The sequence below is a fragment of the Pygocentrus nattereri genome, chromosome 8 (assembly GCF_015220715.1).
Source record: "Pygocentrus nattereri isolate fPygNat1 chromosome 8, fPygNat1.pri, whole genome shotgun sequence".
Classification (NCBI taxonomy): Eukaryota; Metazoa; Chordata; class Actinopteri; order Characiformes; family Serrasalmidae; genus Pygocentrus; species Pygocentrus nattereri.
Window position 1 is genome coordinate 32799256 of NC_051218.1, and position 8880 is coordinate 32808135.

Here is an 8880-nt window from a genome sequence, read left to right on the forward strand (position 1 = left end):
ATGGCTGCCTGATGGTTTAACATCATTAGAACCAAGTTTGGACCAAATTTGGGCCACAATTATATAAAAAAAACTGATTATTGACAACTTGACTGACAATACACTGTTTGAGTATTTTTTTGAGTTTTCAAATTCAACAATGTTTAAATGTACAATATTTTTAAGAGGAGCCACTTATGGACATTTCAGTGGAGAGGACAGGTCATTTGCAATCAGTGGTGAAGAACCACTTTTGTAGATTAGATACTGACTATGAAGAACATTATATGCTATACCAACTAAAGATTTAGGAAGCTTTATATTTAAGAGTGTGTCTTAAGTCTGCATGCATGTTGTGTTAGGTGCATTTTTTTGGAAATGACAAATTACAGTTAATCAATTTGAGTAGTTATAAATTTAGTTTTGTTTCATCCCCTTGGAATTAAAGTTCTATATTATCTGCGTTCCAAGCAGTTTTGAGATGTTGAGCTTCAAAGATTTTGCATTCTAAATAGTAAAACTGATATGTGGAATATCTTTCATACATGGGAATGACAGACACCCTAAATGTATTCTAAATGTACATCAAAATCCTATCAGATCTTTAAATGAGCTTTAAATACAGTTTAGAACTCACTGTCTATCAGACAAAACGAGAAGCAAAAAAATGAAGCAATGATTTTCAAGGAACACCAACAGTTTACTAAATGAATGTAACATTTAATAAACATTTTAAGACTTATTTTTATTACATGTATTACATGTTTTAAGACAAATATTTTTCTTATCACTTTTCTTATAGTAACTTTACAGGAGAAGGAAAAAAACATAGATTACTTTCAGTGTAAGTCATTGAAACCAGACTTTTGTCCAAGTCATTTTTGGCTATTTATTTTGGTCCATCCTTCATGAACACTATAAAGACCAATATGCATTTTCTAATTATGTCAAAAACTGAAAATGCACCAATATGTCTTATTTTGGGAGAAAGAAGAATAAGAAAAGATGAATGAATGAAAGACATTAATGTTTATGTTGTATGAAAAGTCCATCAATTCAAATATTTACATTATTTAAACATTTATAATATTTAAGACTTTTTACAGAACTACAGGAAGACAGGCAGAGCATGAGCAATGTTTTCATGTTTTACAGTTCTATAAACTTTTCTGACATGACAACGAAGCAGAAAATGATTGGTCCTCATGTGTGTGTATTCAATGTGCTGATTGGCTTGCAAATATAATCTTATATAACTAAGTTAAGCTTAAAAGCTTAAAACAACACAGAACAAGAGTTTATGGATCAGTTTGGACAAAAATGTCAGATATAGAACCCTATAATCCAAGGAGATGATTTAACAGATAAATAACAATGAATATGACAATTATAAATATAAAATTGATCATATTTAGCTCTATCTTTCAGTTTACATAGTTTTAATACTTACAATCAATCTGATATTAAATATGCAACTCAATTTGTAGTTAAAAATAAAGCCTGTCTTGCTGTTTATCAGAGATTTAGCACTCAGCATGAATCCAAAAGGACAGAAAAAAATGTCCACCTTATGCTAATTGTTTACTTTTACCATCATAATTGCACTTTCAGCTCACAGACACTCCAGACTAACAACTTCTGAAAATATATCTGAAATGCCACTTGTTTTCAAGATCTCTAAAAGCAAAAAATTACAAAATTTTGCAGGCGCTTGGTCAATTTTGATAAAGAATTAATCAATCTCATAAAGATATTACATTTATATTAGCATTTACATGTCAAACAATGGGACATCTGGTTAGACCTGAAAATAACAATATATTGTGTGCATAATTGACCCAAAATATCAGAAAAAAAAATCCTACAATTTTATGGTTCTAAGGGTTAACCTCATTTATTATCATATCTTTGGCAACTAAACATCCAAACTCTTTGATGGGCAGTGTTGAGATCTGTTTTTTTTCAGGTGATCTTGGCTAAGTGACAGCTGGTCTGACCTTTCAGGTTTAATTAAAATGTTAGCAAGCTAGCTAGCATGCCCACCTCTGTTTTTTTGTTTTCAAGGTGAGTACAAGAATGAAAATCAATAGTTGTTTTAATTAGTGCAAAGAATTGTCAGAGGAGTTTTTCTTCCTCCATGATGTTCCTACAGTACAACAACACCATCGCCTCCAGGCACAGTCACTGGACAATTAAACTGCTACCCACAAAATTTGATAAACAGTTTGAAATGTCAGTCGTACTGAAATGAATGACGGTTTTGTTTACCTAATCTGCTCCTCTGACTTAAACAAGATAATCAAATAGACTGAAATGATGGCTGTTAATGGCCATAACAGCTGCACACTTATACATTTTTCATTGGTAGTTTTACTTTTTATTACTGTAATGTATTTTATCTTAAAAAAAAAAACACTAAACTTCTTCCTAATGTTAAACCCACACTGCACACCCACCACTAGGAGTTTTTGACCCACTTAGTCAAAAGGCTATGAAATGGTCCAGTCATTATGCGGTCATCCTCCCACCAGAGGCAGGCATTTACTTTTCTAAATTCAGTCATATCTCTCAGGTAACCATACAGCTGCCTTTCAACTCTGACCTACAGAATAAAGAACAAATAAAACTGCCAAACTCATTCTGACTGACATGCAATACAGTGCATGCAGCTGAAGTCAAATAAATACAATAACAGAAGCCATTTCCTACACAGCGCCTTCTGAACACAAACCACCAAACTGCTACTTTAGTGCTAACATTGAGAGAGTGATGAAAAATAAATGAATACACAAATAATGACAGGAAAACAATTTTTATGAAAGTGGAGGAATAAATCTACAGTTTCACGTCAGATCTTTTTGTTTGAGCAAGTCATCATCTTACAATAACCTTTTCCCAGTAAATACATCCAGTGCATTTGTGCCCTGGAACTGTACATATACAGTATGTTTCCAAAAGTATTTAGACAGTCCTTCTAATGAGCGCATTTAGCTACTTTAAGGTCACCCATTGCTGACACTGCTTGTATAATCTCAATAGAAATGCACTGACCAATAGACTGGGACACTCAGCTGTGCATGAGCCTGAGGTCACCATGGCTAATGATAAGCATGGGCTAGGAGGGTATAAATCTGCCCAGAATTGGGCTGTGGAGCAGTTGAACTGTGTTCTCTGGAGTGATGGAGATCGATCCAGGACCTTGGGGATGAGTTGATCCGGAACTGATCATCCATGACCTCACTTATGCTCTTGTGGCTCCTATCAAATCCTCACACCAATGTTCCAACATCTAGTAAAAGCCCTCTCAGAAGGGTAGAGACTGTTACTGAAGCAAAAGGGGACAAATTCACTATTAATACCCTTCATTTCAGAAGAAATGCTGGAGTCTACAGATCTTTGGACGAGGATTTATAGTAAATTCTTATTGTACATACTGTTCACACAGAGTCACACTGCCTGATAAAGTCTTACAGAAGTCATGAATCTGTGTCTACAAGATGAAACTTTTTATGGACTGTGAGATCACACGATCAGCCAATTTCTGCACGAAACTCACTCCAGCAGGCGAGGTTCGTTCCTCATTAGTCAAATACACTCAAACCTCAGCAGATTTTTGGTGACAGCATCATTCAGCTCAAGCTAAGATATAACTGCAGTACAGCTCACTGACAATACTTCAATTCATGCAGAATTCAAACCTGATCATAATAGAAGAAACATCAAAACTGGTCTGAGTAAAATCAGGATTGTCTCCATGACAATGACAATATGACAGCATTGAAGAAGAAAAGTAAGAAGAAAAAACAACAGTGTATTTTGAGAGCAGGAATTGAGAGGAAGGTGTCAAAACATTGCTTTTAACATTTTCTCATAAATGGCAGCACTACCAGACTTGACTACCTGCTGATGGCAAGCCAAAATTGCAGCTAAAACCATCTAAGTAGAAATTCAAATGACCTTTGCAAACATTAAGATCCAAATATGTTGTTTATCTACCTGCGATTCAGGAACTGTAAGTGTACTTGACTAGGCTGCTGCTCAAAACCATCCATGTGCCGTATTTACAGTTTATCTTCCTAACTGACTATAAGACAGCTGAAATATTTACTTGTGAAAACTGCATTTACCACAAAATAGCAAACACATTCAAACTAAATAAATAACATCATGTTAGAGATCATTCACTCCTATTTGGCTATCCAGTTACTTGGCAAAGTTAAACGAACTGTAACCCTATTACTGTCAATACTGTAACAGTTCTTTTTACTAATTGGCAGTATAATGGTTCCTGGTGTTGCTGCATATTTTCCAACATTAGAAATGTCAAATTAGAGCTGGCTCTACCTAATAAGCGACATAAGCAGCTGCTTAGGGCCCCGTGGGCAACTGGGAGCCCCCTAACAACTTATAGGTCATTATTATAGCCTCTGATTTAACAGTACATCAGTTAAGAAGCTAACTGGTTTGCTGATGTTGTGTGAACAAAATTCCAGTTCATAACTTAGGAATATTGATTTAAGACTATTTTTAAAATGTATGTGTGTAAATGTTTAGACTACATTAATACTTGTCCTTCTTTGTTTTATTTGAATATATGTAAACACACCATGACGGTATTCAATCAAACAGGCAGCTAAAACACAAACAGGACACATCAAAAAAGTTCCTATCATTGATATTTCAAAACAATATCTTCTCTCATCTTTTATTTCTAAGTTGTTTAGAAGATCCAGGACGCCTAAGCAGATGGTGGACCCTGCTTTAGGGCCCCCAAAATGCTAAAGCTGGCCCTGTGTCAAACATACATAGCATCTAAAACATTCAAAGTCAAAGTCAATGAGAAATCATATTGCATTTTCCATACATGTCTATCATAACTCCTTCCATATTATGATGTATTTATGAGTGAATGTCACGTTTGGCCCGTCCCGGTCCTCCGTGTGCTTTTGTTTACCTTTTGGTCTTGTCCATGTGCTTCCTTGTTTTGATCCTTCCCTGTCCTGTCCCCTTGTTTCCAGACTCCGCCCTTGATTGTCTTGTTAACCCTCGTTGTTTCTGTCTTTAAGCCCTGTGTTTTCCCCTGTTAGTTTGCTGGTCTTTGTATTGTATTTATGGTGTTTGATCTTCTGGCCTCTGTTGTGTGTTTAGTCTGTGTTCCTTTTGTCATGTCTGTCCCTTGATCTCTCCGTGTTGGCTCGTTGACCCTGGACTGTTTACACCCTGAGTCTAGATTTGCCCCTAATAAATCTTGCTTCTGTCAGCATGTGCGTCCACCTCATCGCTCCCCTGCGTTACAGTGAAGCTCAGAATCAGAGAGTGTTTTTACTCATATGCAAAGATTATGAAAAAAAAAAATAAAGCATAATATGTGGCCTGTGAAAATAAACAGTAAATTATGCAGTAAAATTTGCAGAAAAAGAAGAATTTAAGTGAGTCTCTATAGAGGATGTGTTGATTTATTTGCATGTTATTTGAACTTGTAATTTGACCACTTCTACCACTTCCACATAAGATAGTAGATTGGAGTTGTGGACTTGTTGGGTATTATTTTGCCCCGCCCCTTGGTGCACTATTATTATTATTATTATTATTATTATTATTATTATTATTATTATGTCATCAGGTTTTAATATAATTATTGATATGATAAAATTATATTATTATGTTTTCCATTAAAAATAATAATACTAATAATACATTGCCATTATATCAATATTATCATTATCAATATGATGGTTGTTGTTATACTTATTGTTGTCAGTTAAACTTGTGTGGAAGTCAGTAACGTGGAGCGATGATGAGGCGGACGCCTGTGTGGAGACAATCGAGATTTAAGTGCAAATCCAAAATCAGGGTCAGAACAGTTCATGGTCAGAGAACCAATATAGAGAGCAGGAGGAACAGATATGACAAAAATGAACACAGAACTCCAAACAGGCCAGAAATAAACAAAACACTTTGAACACAAACCTTACATTAAACATACAAACATGCAAACATGTTTGAAAGCAAGTGGTGTGTATGAGAGAAGAGCAGAGAGAGAGAGAGAGAGAGATAATGAGAGAGTGAGGGGTGGGCTCTTACACATCTCAGCCTCCATGCAGAACTTTCCCGAATAATGCTTTGTGATCGCACCATTAATACAGGCCGACAGGGTGCTGGTGGGCAGAGACTGCAGAGCTTGCGTGAAAGGGCTGCATTGCGGCCTGCTCGAATCTTCATAGTGACTAAACACCCCCTTCAAGACTGAGCCTGTTCACCCATCTGGCCTATTTCAGCATTTAAGTGGTCTCACATTGAACTGTAAAATAGTGCAGGTTTGATTGTTGTTTGTTTGTGGTGTGTTTCATTTGTGCATGGTGAAAACGAAGCTGCTCAGGTCCGCTCCACATATTGCTTTTAGAGGCCTGCTATTCCACACAGCTGCAGTATTCCATCATCCCACCTGAAAACAAACAATAAAAGCAGAACAGGGCTCTGTCTCTCAAAACAGGATTTCTTTCAGCTTAGTTTAAACTAATCCTGGATTTTCTGTCTTGTGAGGATGGATCACTTTTTTATGAGGATACATTACCATGGCAACTTACACCAGTGCATATACCAGTGCAGTTTAGGGTTTCAGTTCATAAACAGCTCTTGGACAAATCAGGGCCGAGCTTCTGATCAATCAGGACTAAGCTTCTGACCATTTAGGGTCAAGCTTTTGACCAATCAAGACAGAGCTTTTGACCAATCAGGGCCAAGCTTTTGATAAATTAGGGCAGAACTTCTGGCCAATCAGGACCAAGCTTTTCATCAATTAGGGTCATGCTTCTGACCAATCAGGGCCAAGCTTTTCATAAAATAGGGCCAAGCTTCTGACCAATCAGGACCAAGCTTTTGATCAATCAGGGCCAAGCCTAAACTTTTGAATAATTAAGGTTGAGCTTCTAACCAATCAGGACTAAGCTTCTGATCAATGGAGATCAAGCTTCTGCCCAATCAAAACCAAGCTTTTCATCAAACAGGGCCAGGCTTTGTCAGAGTTTCTGATTAACTAAGGCTGAGCTTCTGACCAGTCAGAATCAACCTTTTTTTCTTATCAATATGGACAAAGCTTCTAAACAATTAAAACCAAGCTTCTGACCAATCAGGAACAAGCTTCTAACTAACCAGGGGTTAGCTTGTTACCAGTGAATATATTGGTTTGTACCACTTCATGTGTTCACATACTTAAAGTGTTATCTGTAAACCCGAGTTAACAGAGAAAGATATACATTCTGTAAAATGACAACTGTATTCACTGGGTTTAGTGAATTTGGAATAAAATCTAATTGCATTAACTTACAAACTGCCTGGCTTTCAGAAGCTAAACTGTGCAATAACAGCTTCAGTCTCCAGCAATATTTTAAGGAAAAGTCTTCTGCCAGCTCTTTCAGGCATTCAAACAAAGCAAAACTGCTCAAACAGAGCAAAACATTAAATGAGAAGAACAGCAACATCATTAGCATTAAATTACAATTAGCACACAATTAGATAAGAGGCGGAAGGAAGCATTTTTCACACGCTCTCCTCTTCCTTTCCCCTGTTTCAGAAAATTTCAGTGGTGCCTCTCACCTTGACTCCTGCGAGATTACTTCCTCTGGTTTAATGAAGTTAGCCATTAGGTACAACAGTGGCACAGCATTATTTTTCTGTTTCGCCATCATGACTGTCATTATCATCATCACTCTCGTTCCCTTCCTGCTAAATATCTTTACTTGGTCTGGGGATCTGAGCAGCACTGGGAAATGAGTTTGATGTTCATCTTGCTTTATTTACAGTGTCGGACAAACACGTTCTTAAAGAATGAAGCGCGCAGGCCTGAATAGATAAACTACTCCCACTTCAAATCAAGCTGGATAATTACTGTTCTTATGGGAAGTTAATCGCTGTAACAGAGCCCTCCAGAATTATTGGTACAATTTGGCAAAAAAGGCTGAACAAGACTTTATAGTTTACCAGTCTGATTTTACACTGAACACAGTCTATAGACTTCAGTGTTCCTTCTGAAATGAAGGATATTAATACACTAGATGTTGGAACATTGCTGAGGGGATTTGATTGAGCATTGAGGTCAGGTACTGATGTTAGATGATGCTGGGTTTATACCCCTCTAGCCCATGCTTGGCATTAGACATGGTGACCTTAGGTCTGGGGGCAGCAACATGCAGCTCTTTTACTGGCCAATGATGCAGATACAATTTAGGCGTTTCTAATAAAGTGGCTACTCTATTTTCCTCAGTACTGCACAGCATCTTTCTCATATATAATTCCACTGGGCTGTAGACCCTTTTATTTTCTCCTAGCAACACTCTCCAGATCTTAATAACACTATTTGAAACATTCATGTATGTGTCTAATATCAAACTGCACTTTGAAATGTTTCTTTGCCTTAAGCTACACTTGCACTCGATCAAGCTGGGATGAAACTCTTGTCTTTTAGGTTATGAATCCTTTCAGATTTCTTTCTGTGCGCTTTTTATCACTTCAGCTTTGCACGTCCAGCTAAGTGCATCTGCCAAATGACTAAATGTAAATGTGTGTGTGTGGCTGCCGGGCATGATTGCTAGAGTTTTTTTTTCCCGTATGGTCCTCCCTCTGAGGCTAGCAGTAGTGGCTGGGTTAGCGCTAGTGCTAAAACATCTAATTCTGAAGCTGTAAATGCAATGGAAGGCTGCAGAACATATCCTCTCTGTATGTGTATGTGTGATCTCAATAGACCTCACAGCCTTAGAATGAGACATTCACACTGTTGGGGGGGCACCAAGGACATGCAGTAAAGACCTGCTAACATAGCTTGGCATTACACTTTTCTGCCATAGATATCTTGTCATTTCTTAATACTAGAAAACAGTGTGTTTAAACCAGTGGCCCACATGT

The 8880-nt window shown here is 37.1% G+C and overlaps 1 long non-coding RNA gene across 1 annotated transcript; it reads right to left on the minus strand.

The window, feature by feature from the left end:
* Window positions 1-3222: 3222 nt before the first annotated feature.
* On the minus strand, window positions 3223-6643 carry LOC108438455. The gene is made up of 3 exons (XR_001858693.1): window positions 6554-6643; window positions 6064-6424; window positions 3223-3304 (listed from the first exon to the last, which is right to left on the minus strand). It is a non-coding gene; the product is annotated as an uncharacterized LOC108438455 (long non-coding RNA).
* Window positions 6644-8880: the final 2237 nt, after the last annotated feature.